At 51.5% G+C, this 12,535-nt stretch overlaps 1 protein-coding gene across 2 annotated transcripts in view; it reads left to right on the forward strand.

Moving 5' to 3' along the window:
• The first annotated feature begins 449 nt into the window (after window positions 1-449).
• The window catches only part of GNG4 (G protein subunit gamma 4), a 65,432-nt gene continuing 53,346 nt past the window's right edge, over window positions 450-12,535 (forward strand). The window contains exon 1 of one of the 2 annotated variants that reach the window (XM_067025687.1): window positions 450-678. The gene's annotated coding sequence lies outside the window, so the exon portion shown is untranslated. Of the gene's footprint in view, window positions 679-7,964; window positions 8,132-12,535 lie in introns of those variants that run through there. The other variant, XM_067025688.1, reaches the window with a different exon arrangement.

Here is a 12,535-nt window from a genome sequence, read left to right on the forward strand (position 1 = left end):
CCCCCCTCATCTCCCCTCCTCCAGCCCCTGGGCGACGCGCGTCCCTGGCGGAGAGATGGGCCGGGCGGGGGCGTGGGGTCGGAGATGGGAGACTAGGGGCGCGGAGAGTGCGCGGAGCCCCGGTGCGGGAGCCCCGGTGACGCACCAGTGACGTCGACGGCGGCGGGCGGGATTTCCCGGCCCCTCCCAGGCACCCGGCGAGACCCTGCTGCGGAGTGGGCGCGACCGGAGTGGACGCGAGAAGGCGGGGGTCGGCGACACGCGCTCTGCACCCGCCGGACCCGGACGCACGCCTGGAGCCCAGCACGGGGTGTGCCGAGCAAACTAAGTACTCGGCGGCTGGGGGACCGCACTCGCCAGCTGGGCACGGGCTCGCCCACCTGCACCCGGCGCTCGGCCTCACGTGGTCTTTCCCCTGCCCGGGCCTGGAGGCACGGGGCGGGGCGGGGCGGGGCTGGTGACGCGGCGCGGAGACCCCGGGGGCGGCGCGCTGCGCGAGGCGCGCGTTTCCACCGCCTCGCCGTCCGCGCCCAGGCGCGGGAGTCCGAGCGCCGAGCCCGAGCCGGAGCCCGCCCAGCCCTGCGCCCGGATTGAGGGGCGATGCCGTTCGGTCTGGCCAACCCCCTCGAGCACCGCTCCGGAGACAAAGCCAGCGCGTGAGCGGCGCCCTCGGCCCGGGTAAGTGCCGGCCGGGGCGTGTCGGTGGGGAACGAGAGGCACCGTCCTTGCTCCGGCGAGCTCGGGGCGAGCCAGAAACAAAAGGGAAACTCGGGCGGGACGGTCTCTGGAACTGGAGAGACGGTTCTGGTGCCTGCGTCTTCCTGCAGCTGTCAGCGGAAGCTCGCGAAACGAATACCTGTGATCGGCTTGGCCGCCCGCGGCGACCCCGGCCTGCGCGGCGGCCGCACAGGTGGGCATCCTCGGCGTCTCGGCGCCGGCGCGTGCAGGGGCTCCTCGAAGCCAGGACCCTCCGCCGAGCCCTTGGGAAACCCGAGCGCAGGTTTGGACAGACAGTTCGGAACGTCTGAGGGGCCTCCTGGGGGTCGGGGTCGCCCGATCTCTCCGGCTCGAGGCGGGGGAGGTTTCTGGGGACCCCTTTTTCGTATGTAGGTCGTGGCAGTTCGCTCTTGTCTCGGCAGGGGCGTCCCCCGCCTAGGAGCGCCGTAACGGGAGGAACGGAGTGGCTAGTTGGTCATCTTATTTGGAGAAATGCTTTGGGCCTGAAGACGCCCTCTTGATTCCCCAGCACCCGGGACACCTGCCTCGGGAACAGTTCGGGCGGCAACAGTGGACGGAGGGGCGACGGTTTGTCCCCCGCTTATGGCGTCTGTCCCCGAGTCTGGTGCTGAAATGGCCTGCGCTCGCAGCGCGCGCACCCAAGGGCATTGGGGGAGCTTAGGTTTAATTTTTAAAATTACCTTAGAAATAAAAACAAGAGGGTGGGATGGGGCGGTGGACAGAGGTGTGACTGGAGAAGACGTCTTAATTTAAAAACAAGGAGGACTTATTTCTGTGTATCTTGAGCTAGGGTGTTAGGAAATGCAGAAATGGTAAAGTTTGATCAAGTGATAAAGTGGATCCTGGAGACGGGTTCTCCCACCCTCTTCCCAGCTCCCCACCGGCGCCTGTTTTCTTCTCTCTCTGTTGCCTCCCAGGACTGTAAAAGGCTGGCACAGGGCCGGCTGGGCTGCGCTGGTGTTTCCCATTAAACCGTGTCAGTCTCATCATCTGCTCACGAGTCGTCACTGTGGTGCTTCCTTCTCATGGTGCGACAGGAAAATTCAGTGGCAAATGCCTCAAAGAGGCAGGGAGGGGACCCGGGCCCTTTGGCTGGCTTCTTGATCCTTTGGGGAAATCCTTTTCCTGGTTTCTGCATGCTGGGGGGGAAGGAGGCACCCGCCATCTGATCTGGCCCAGTTCCCGACTGTGGGAACAGCCGAGGTGATAAATGGAAAGCCTTTTTCAATCCTGAGAAACAAGACACGGTACACTGTAAACTGTGAATTATTTTTGAAGTGTGGGGTTGGCTGCATTATCAGTCGTGATGAGACATGGATATAGCTGGGCATAAGTAGTAGGCGTTAAGGTAAGGTGTACTGTGATGCTTTGCTAGTTAATGAGTAGCCGCACCATGGGGTTATTAGGCTGAAATGACTATTTAGGACAATGGGCTTCCTGTTTTCTCCTCCGCCCACACATGACTCCTATCCTTCAGCCTCCTTAACATAAAATTGTTCAGAGGAAGCCTCTAGAAGATGTTTGGGCAGCTGAGAAATAAAGCAGTGCAAAAGGGTCATTCCCAGTGGTGCTATGATTGGCCGGGCAATCGCCTTTGCCGTTTCTCGTGAAAGTTGATGGTGGAGAAACGAGGAAAAAGCTTTTCCTGTATTCATCTTACAGTTTTTAAAGCCAAAATGACAGTCCCTGAAGCCCTCCAAATGTCAGTATGTTCTTCGAAATGGTGGAACATCCCATGGGAACTGGACACTGTCTTCTTGTCCCCCTGGTTCCCAGGGGAGCTAGTGCCTGGCAGCTGTCTCCGGAGGATGGGATTGAGCTTACGAGTGATTGTGAATAATGTCATCTCTCTCACACACGCACACACTGACTCACCACATAAATACTCCTTGCCGAGGAAAGCAGCCAAATGGCTGAGAAAAGACTGGAGTCTACTAGACGAATCCTTCTCATTTATTTATAGTCACATATCACTGTCACATTTTTCTTACCTTGTCTGATTTTTTGTTCTAGTTGAAGAAGGGAGAATGCCTAATGATGCAATGCATGTTAGTAGATTGACCTTTTTTCTTCATGAAATTTTGAAACAGTGTCTTTAAGATATTACTTGATTTGTTCTCAGAACACCTTTATGAGAATTTACTATCAATATTTTCTAATCTTGCAGATTATTCCTGTTGTTTTTTTTTTTCACTCTAGACATATTCAGGCTTCCAGAGGACCATTATTCAGGTAGAGAAATTGTTCATCAGTTTTCTTAAGCCAGAAACTGAAATTTAACTTCTTTCATGTACCAAAAATACTACCAAAGTATCCTTTCAACAGTAGCCAGCAAAGGAATTTTAATTGAAAATCTGAGAAGCTGAATGAGTGTCAGAAAAGAAAAACAGGGAGATCAATTATAGTATAGAAATTAACAATACCACTGAAAGGTTTTAACTAGCTGGTTGAAGCCACATGAAGAATAAACCAAATATCTTTTTAAAAATGATCAGAAGTGAAAACATGCAAATGAAATTTCCATTTAGGGAATGAAGTAGAGGCAAGAAGTACTGATGGAAGAAGAAAAATTACTGCAGAGAAAACAATGGGTACTTTAAAAGAGCTCCATTCAACAAGCTAGCTGGAGCATTCCAAATCACTTTAATTGTCAAGGAGCTTTTGTTAGGTCAAATGGCAGCTGGTGTGCAATCAGTTTTTCTGGTGGAACTTGGCAAACAAAATGGCAGGCCTGGGAGTTTCCTGGTGACTCAGTGGTTAAGAATATGCCTGCCAATGCAGGAACACAGGTTTGAGCCCTGGTCCGGGAAGGTCCCACAGGCTGTGGAGCAACTAAGCCTGTGCACCGCAGCTACTGAGCCTGCACTCTAGAGCCTGCAAGCCACAAATACTGAGCCCGTACGCCACAACTACTGAGCCTGTGAGCCACAACTACTGAAGCCTGCACACCTAGAGCCCATGCTCCGCAACAAGAGAAGCCACCCAATGAGAAGCCGGCGCACCGCAACGAAGAGTAGCCCCCGCTCACCGCAACCAGAGAAAGACCGCACGCAGCAACGAAGACCCAACACAGCCAAAAATAAAATGTTAATTAATTAATTATTTTTTTTTTTTTTTTTTTTTTTTTTTTTTTTTTTGCGGTATGCGGGCCTCTCACTGTCGTGGCCTCTCCCGTTGCGGAGCACAGGCTCCGGACGTGCAGGCCCAGCGGCCATGGCTCACGGGCTCAGTTGCTCCGCGGCATGTGGGATCTTCCCGGACCAGGGCACGAACCCGTGTCTCCTGCATCGGCAGGCGGATTCTCAACCACTGCGCCACCAGGGAAGCCCAATTAATTAATTTTTTAAAAAGTCAGGTCCTGTGCAGATGGGGGAGCGCGGGGTGTGTTGAGGATATGTTGCTTCTGGAATGGGCCCTGGGTGTGGAGAAGCTACTGTGTCCCTGAAGCCCTGAGGTTCCCAGGTATCTACAAGTGAGTCACCAGTGGCCCAGCCTAGGAGGACCAGACAGCAGAGGAAGCAGTGGGCAGCGGGGTGGAGGGAGAGCCAGGCTTCACCTGGATGCCCCTCGTGGATGAGCTCATTTATTCCTCCCGACATAGCTGGAAGGTTTCTCTTCAGCAAAACAAACAAACAAAAAAAAACCAGTGTCCTTAGGTCCTTTTTATCCAGGGGTATTCTGGCAGGGTGCTTGTGGTGGGTGGTGACTTTTTTAACTAACCAAGGAAACGCATATACCAATGGGAGGTGAGCGATTGAGATGCGTGGAAGAGACCCACCCCCAGGGACTGCACTTGGGCTCCCTTCCCAAAGACAAAGATTTGTTCCTCTCACTTCTTAGAGTTCTCAAACCATTTCTTCCTGGGCAGCTGGGTTGACTCTCTAGTGGGACATCTGCTGTGAGACTGAGGAAGTAGATAGAGACAGAAGATAGAAGAGATGGTGCTTTGTGACCACCTAGAGGGGTGGGAGGGAGGGAGACGCAAGAGGGAGGGGACATGGGGATATATGTATACGTACAGCTGATTCACTTTGTTACACAGCAGAAACTAACACACCACTGTAAAGCAGTTATACTCCAATAAACATGCTAAGAAAAACAAATAAAAAACACAACAAAAAAAATTTTTTAATAAAAAAAATTTAAAAAAAACAACAACCAAAAAACAGAAACCATCCCTCTGGGGCCCAAGACACCCTCTCTGCCACCCCCTCCCCAAGGTTGCCACCAAAGGAAGAGGGCCAGGACGATAGCAATAGAAAGAAAGAAAAACATTTAAAATTGTTTCCAAAATTCTTATTAGAACACCTTTACAACTGCGGCAAAAGGGGTTACCGTGAAAAATACATGTGCTCCCATAGCCCCACCACCCGAATTCAACTGTAATTACTCCTTCCAGTGATTTATCACACAAATATGTAAAATTGAGAGATTTTCGCCAAAACAATACACGAGTATAAAGGTCCAAGTAGGAGAAACAGAATTAGAAAACAGGAAGGAAAGAGCAAGGGAATATTGAGAGGGGGTAGAAAGCAGAGCAAGGTAGGGCATTGCGGAGGACAGTCTGTTACAAGTAGGTTATTTTCCAGGATGGCCCCTTGGACTCTGTGGCTCAGGTTCTGGATGCTGTTGGAGAGGCAAAGACAGGGATGGCAGACAGTGGATGGTGTCAGGACCCTCACATCCTGGAGGGACCCCCTTTTTATCTGGGGGACCCACTATCACAGTGGCCTCCACCTTCCCACCTTTCCTTACCTGTGTGAGGGTCCAGGCATATCCAAGAATTGGACTCCTCCTCCGGCGTGTTTTTCCAGCCTAATTTGGGCAGGCATCTGTCCTGTTGCTCTGTAGTACCCGCTATGCATACCCTTTATGGAAACTGTAGGAGAGGAAAGAAATTTCTCCTCTACCTTCTTATGTTCTGTGCCTGGGGCCTGGGAATTAAACTGAGGACAGGCAAGAATAACAAGAGAAAAGAGCCAGATTAACAGGGGAAAAGGTTTATTATGCATGTGCACAGGACCTTCACAGGGAAGAAGAGCAAACCCAAAAAATCGATTAGGCTTGAGAGCGTATGTGCCATTTTAACAGAAGGACATGAGTTCTGGGAAAGCGACAAGACAAAAAGGGCTTTGAGCTTCCAGGGGTGGTAAATTTGGGGAAGGTAAGTATGTGGCAAAAACTAATGGCAGATAAGGGTTATTTTATTTGTGTGGGTTTATTTGTGCAGGCCTGTCTCGGTGGTGTCTTTCTCCAGTGATACTGGTGGTTTTCCTCCTCCTGGGTGATGGGAGGGGAAGACACCTTCACAAAGGGAAATTTATATCCTGCTTTTAGGTAGAAAGGGGGAGGCCAGAGAATTCCTCCCGTGTCTGCTGTTTTCTAGTTGCCTTCAGCTCAAAATAATCCTTATGCCAAGGTGGCATATTTTGGGGTGGTATATTCTGATCCCCTTCAGAATTTCCAGCAAAGTCTAGAGCCCAAAACTGGTGGCCTGCTAAACCAGTGTGAGTAATCCCTCTTCGCTTTTAGTCTCTGTTCCTCAATCTTGGGAAAAATCTGTTTTCTCTGTGCCCCAGTTGATTTCACTTACAACCCAGGGTCTCCAACTGGTCTGTCGATGCTTATTTAGCCCCTGACGCCTGTGGGAACCACATGGACAAGGGAGGGTCGCATCTTGGTTAAGGAGACAGATTACTTAAGTGTGTAAGTGTATGTTTGATGGTATATATGGGGGAAGCAAATGTTGCAGGGATGTAGAGACACAGTCAGGCTTCTGAAGTTTTAAGGGCTGCATGGCCAGGAAGGGATGATGGAACTTGAGTGGAGATTTCCAAAGCGTTGAAACCTCAAGGGAAGTAACACAGGGAAGCTGACCGTGATAGCAGGCACCACATTCTTTCTGGAGCAAGGTGAGGCGTAGATACACAAATCGGCCTTCATTGGCATCCCGTATTCTCTTCTTCAGCTGAATTTTAACTAACAGGGACAGGGTCACCGGAGTCTTCTGCTGACTTACACCTCTGGGTCCCCGGGTGACCCCACTACCCTGTCCCTGTCTCTGAGTGGCTTTGCCTCATCTCCCTTGCAGGCGGGGTTTGGTGTTTCAGCTCCACTCGGTCGGTCTTGTAGAATCGTGTCTTCTTCTGGCTGTTTCCCACAGACCTTTCTGTGCACCGTCCGTCTGTCCACATTGCAGCGAATGTGACCACTGCCGCCACTCTGCCATGTCTCCATGTCCTCAGAACTGCTAAGAGGAGGTTAGAGGAAAGCACGGTGTGTCCTGCACGGGGCGGGGTGGAGGGGGACCAGCCCTGACCACCCCCCCCACCCCGCCCACGACATACTCTAATGGGTCAAAGTCCTCTGAACTCCCCAGTTTCTCTCCAAACCCTCTCCTTGTGCTAGAATCTGTTTTAATAAATAGCTTCTGAAATAAGTCAATCGTTGGCCGGGACCCAGGCGTGTCTTCTTTGTCATGGGATTTGTCACCGCGGGGTTCTCCCGACCCTCACGACCCTCACCGTGACCAGCCTCCGCAGGGTGGTCAGCCTTTCTCTGCTTTTCCTGTGCGTTACTGCCGCAGACCACGTTCAGCGCGCTCGGGTCTCCAGCAGGCCCCGGAAAGCCGAGTCCCCTGTTTGAATCCAGACAAACGAGGAAGGGCTCCCTAAGCAAGAGTGACCAGCCTGTGTGAAGGCTCAAAGTTAGGAAAGTGCAGCGAGGAGAGGGGAAAGGGCAGATGGGAGCCCGGTTAGGAAGGCGCATGAGTGGCATACGGAAGAGGCTTTCGTCGGAGGAATGGGGATCCAGGGCAGGTATTAAAGCAGCCGCAGGATTTCGCAGGTCCCAGCCTCGGCGCCCTGTGCCTGCCGTGCAGGGTGAGTCACGGGAGCGAGCGGGAGATAGAGGGCGGGGGAGCTTGGAGGTGCATCCAGGTGAGCAGAAATCCGGCTGGAGACAGAGCCAGAGCTGCTTGTACCCAGGTGAAGCCAGGGGGTGGGGTCCAAGGGAAACCAAGTAGGGAGGCTTCAGAGAACAGATACAAAGTTTGGGGCAGAACAAAAGTGATTCTGTAGAACGTGCATACTCTTTGTCATGCAGGTTCTCATGTTTTGAAGTCCCTTAAAAGGGACCCCCTGCCCAGAAGTCCCTGAGGCTGCTCAGCCCGACAGTCTCTGCGAAGCACCAGCAAACCGCCGCCACCCCGCTTCCCTGGATGACTCATTCTTTCTGCATTCAGGCCCTTGCAGCTCTGCGTCTTGTTTATGATTCCTTTGTCCCCCTAACGTTACGCACTTGATCCCACGCTGCTCACACCGTCTCTCACCAGTCGCTGACGTCGGGGATTACGGTTTCTTAGCCTTTGGCGAGAACGTGTCTCTATCCAAGGGTGAGTCTCTGTTTTATGTTTTTTTCCCCCGAACCTGCTGGTCCCTCTCTACCCACCCCCAAGGTCTGGTGGCCCGAGGCAGGAGCTCTGGGCCCTGGCCCAGCTTCACAGTAACCATGGCAACTCACCTAAACCACCCACAGATTGGCCCAGGGCCCCAGGCTAGCTCGGGTTCCCTCTGGTTAGCTGTGAAACACGCCCGCCCCGTGGTGGGGTTTGGGGGTTTGCTGTCTTTCATTCTTCCCTCCTTTCTTTTTTTTTTTTTTTAAACAGTCCTCATTCCTGCTGTTTTTTCCTCACTGCACCTTCTACGTGGGAGGGATACAGCAGTGGAAAAGGCAGGCAGTGGACGGGGAAACAAAAAAATCCCTGCCCTCGTATATGTTTTAGTAGAGGCATCACACCATAATGATAAGTCAGGAAATCGAAAGTAATTTCAATAAGCAAATAAATAAGCATTTGACAGTATAATCAGTGCTTGGGAGAAAAAATAAAACGAGGACGGGAGGTAGGAAATGCCAGGGAAGGGTGTTATGAATTTAAAATGTGCTGCTCATGGAAGGATTACTATGTTGATCCAAGATGAAGGTGAGGAGGTAAATGAACTCACCTGATCCGTGTGGTGCCAGTGAAAATGGAAGCAGCTGGAAACGTGGTAGACCCACGGGTTACTGATGCTCAGCGGCCTTCCTTGACAGAACAGGGCTTCCTTCCCCTCCTTCCACACTCCCACCGTACAAGGAAGCTGCATTTCCCAAAAGGAGCGTTTGGTAGTGTCGACTGAAAAAAAATGCACAACGTGAGAGTTGAGAATTATGTTTTATTCGATGGATTTATGAGGACTTAAGTCCAGGACACAGCCTCTCAGATCACTCTGAGGAACTGCTCTGAAAAGGTAAGGGAGGACCAAGGCTATACAGGAGTTTCTGCAACAAAGACCAGGTAGTCGGAACATCAAAAGATTACTGTGAATTAAAGAAAACCAGGGCTTCCCTGGTGGCGCAGCGGTTGAGAGTCCGCCTGCCGATGCTGGGGACGCAGGTTCGTGCCCCGGTCCGGGAGGATCCCACATACCGCGGAGCGGCTGGGCCCGTGAGTCATGGCTGCTGAGCCTGTGCGTCCGGAGCCTGTGCTCCGCAACGGGAGAGGCCACAACAGTGAGAGGCCCGAGTACCACCAAAAAAAAAAAAAAGGACCGGTTAATGAATTTTGCACTTTTCTTCGTATGGGCAGATGCAAGAGTCCGGGCTCATTGAAATCATTGCTTTGATATGCGCCGTAACTCTCTAGGGTCAGTATCCTGCTTTTCTCCATCCTGAAACCCTTCAGGGTGCACAGCTGGGGGTGACTGCAGTGGTTGCTGGTTTGATGGTCGCAGCATCCTTTGTTTACCTATACGGCAGGTGACATTCTTCATCCCCAGCAGTGTAACTCCGGGGCAGAGGCAGAGACTCAGCAAAATAACACACAGCACAAAGATGGCTCTCACTCCGGAACACCCTGTTTTGTGGACACCCCACCCTTCCAGGGACTGGACCAGTGGGCCAAGCAGCTCCTGATGTACCCGGCTCCAGATAGAGCCTTGTACCGGGGAGTCTGACCGATCCCAGAGCCCTCCAGAGGGTGCCCTGAGAGGCTGCATCAAAGACCTGCACGTCTTGAGGATCTGGGGGCTCGCTAGAGTAGAGAGACCACCCTCAGGTCCACTCTTCTGCGGGCCTGGATGGGTTAGGGGACACAGCTCTGTAAGAAGGGTTTCATATGTTCTGGATGCGTGGCCTACCTCATTCACAGTAAGTTTGCTTAATGATGAGCTGCACTGGCTGTTCCTTCCATTTTAACACACCTGTTTAGGGAACCATTTGTTTGTAGCACAGTCTGTCTGTCAAATTCAGGGTAGATCCATCCGTGGTTTCCAAACCTGGCTGCATAACAGACTTGCTTCGGGTAGTTTTCAGAAATAACTGCTTTCTTGCCTCAGCCCTGGACGTTCTGATTCAGCAGGTCTGGGCTAGAGCCTGGGACTGTGTTTTGAGTTTTACAAACCACGGAACCAGGTGATTTCTGTGGGTCTTTCTTGCTTGTGTCTGATCACCCCCAACCTGCCCAAGCATCGTGGAGCCTGTTTCCCATGCAGGTCCCTCCTGCCCACGTGCATTGCTGAGACGTGACTCCCAGCAAACGCCACCTGGCTGCCGCGCGTGCTGGAGCCCAGGTCTCCCTTCCAGGATGAACGCGTGCATCTGTTGTCCCTGCATTTCATGCGAGAGCCTCCTCGATGGGGAAACCAGATACTCTCCCTGAATAACTGCCCCCACGCAGAGCACGATGACCTTGGGACACAGACATTCCCTCCACAGCTCCCCTCCCGCAGGGGCCAGCAGCACCCCGTGGTCTGGAGCACCCTGCAGGTTGCACCCTTGTTTGCTGTGGAGTCAGGAGGGACCCTTGGTTGTTGATGAGACATGTGAAGGCTGCTGTGTGCCACGTGCCGGGGGTGTGGACGCAGAGGTGAGGAGAAGGCATCCCAGCTCTTGAGGAATTTACGATCTAGTGAGACAGGCAGATGATTATAACACCACAGGGAACTAAGAACAGGTCCCCCTGATCACAAATCTAGCCTGGGTCATGGAAGGCTTCCAGAAGGGTCTCAGGATTTGGCCAGGTGAAAGGGTTGGAGCAGAGCCAGTGAGTGGTGGAGGCTTTCCAGGCTGAGACTTCCTGCTTGAGCAAATAATAGTAATAATAGTTGCAAACATTTATTGAGTGCTTACTATATTATACATGGCAGACTCTAAGTGCCTTCTATTATACTATGTATTTATTCCTTGATAACTGTTGTGTTAGGAAAAATAATCCCCCCCCACAAAGATGGCCACACTCAAATACCTAGAACCTATGAATCTGTTAGCTTAAGGGTAGAAGAGATTTTGCAGATATGAGTAAGAATCTTGAGGTGGGGGAATTAGTGTGGATTGTTTGGTGGGCCCAATGTAATCACAAGTATCTTTATAAGAGGAGGGTAGAAGTGTCTGAGAGATTGAAGGTGTCATGGTGCTGGCCTTGAAAGTAGAGGAAGGCCACAAACAGGGAATGGAGGTGGCCTCTGGAAGCTGGAAAAGGCCAGGAAATGTTACCAAACTCAGTTCAGCTGCTCACCACGCAAAAAAAAATAATCGAGAGGCAAGTGTTGGTGAAAAGGAAAGTTGTTTTAATCAGAAAAGCCAGCAATCTGGGGAGAAGGTGGACTCATGTCCGAGACCAACTCCGAAGATTCTGCTCAGCATGACGATTCTTGGAAAGGGGAAACAATCTCAGTTAATCATTAAGGTAGGAGGTCAGATTCTTCCTTGTTTTTTTTTTTTTAGGTTTAATTTTATTTATATTTGGCTGTGTTGGGTCTTCGTTGCTGTGCGTGGACTTTCTCTAGTTGCGGCGAGCGGGGGCTACTCTTTGTTGTGGTGCGCGGGCTTCTCATTGCGGTGGCTTCTCGTTGCGGAGCACGGACACTAGGCATGCGGGCTTTAGTCGTTGCAGCACGCGGGCTCAGTAGTTACGGCTCACGGGCTCTAGAGCGCAGGCTCAGTAGTTGTGGCACACGGGCTTAGTTGCTCTGCAGCATGTGGGATCTTCCCAGACCAGGGCTCGAACCCGTGTCTCCTGCATTGGCAGGCAGATTCTTAGCCACTGCACCACCAGGGAAGTCCCCTTGTCATTTTTCCATTGCTAGCAGACTGCTGACTTCTTCTGATCTTCCTTTGGATGCTGTCTTGCCTGCCTTGTTCACCTGCACATTTGCTAAGGGGGAAGCTGGGGGTACAGAGTCAGTCATTCTTTAACTACTTAATTCTTCATTCTCATGCCTTTTAATCCAGGAAAGGAATCAACAGGTTAAGTAAGGCATTATGTATGTTCAGGAGAGCAGAAACTCAGGAGGCAGGTTGAACGTTACCGAGTGATCTCATTTCTATAAGGTTTGAGGGGAACAGAAATGGGCAAACAGGAAAGGGACAAAAGAGCTGCTTATAGAAACATTCTCCCCCAGAGCCTCCCCGAGCAGCCCTCCTGATGCTGTGGAGTTCCAAACTCCAGCACTATAAAATCATAAATTTGTGTTGCTTTAAGCCATGAGTTTGTGGTAATTCATTGCAGCAGCAATAGGAAACGAATACAACCATTACTTTTTCCATCTTGCCACTGAAGAAACCAAGAGGTTAAGTAACCCGCCCCAAATTGCATAGCAAGTAAGAAGTAAGTCCAGGATCCAAAATTCATGTCTGGCCTCAGATCCTGCGGTTACTTGTCCACTTTCATTTCTCTCCTGCCTGGCAGAGGTTAAAAAGCATCATGGCCCCTGGAGGTTGTCAGGAGATGGCTTTTCTCCGCTATCTGCTGGTTTTTACA

Source organism: Kogia breviceps, chromosome 2 (assembly GCF_026419965.1).
Source record: "Kogia breviceps isolate mKogBre1 chromosome 2, mKogBre1 haplotype 1, whole genome shotgun sequence".
NCBI classification, from domain to species: domain Eukaryota; kingdom Metazoa; phylum Chordata; class Mammalia; order Artiodactyla; family Physeteridae; genus Kogia; species Kogia breviceps.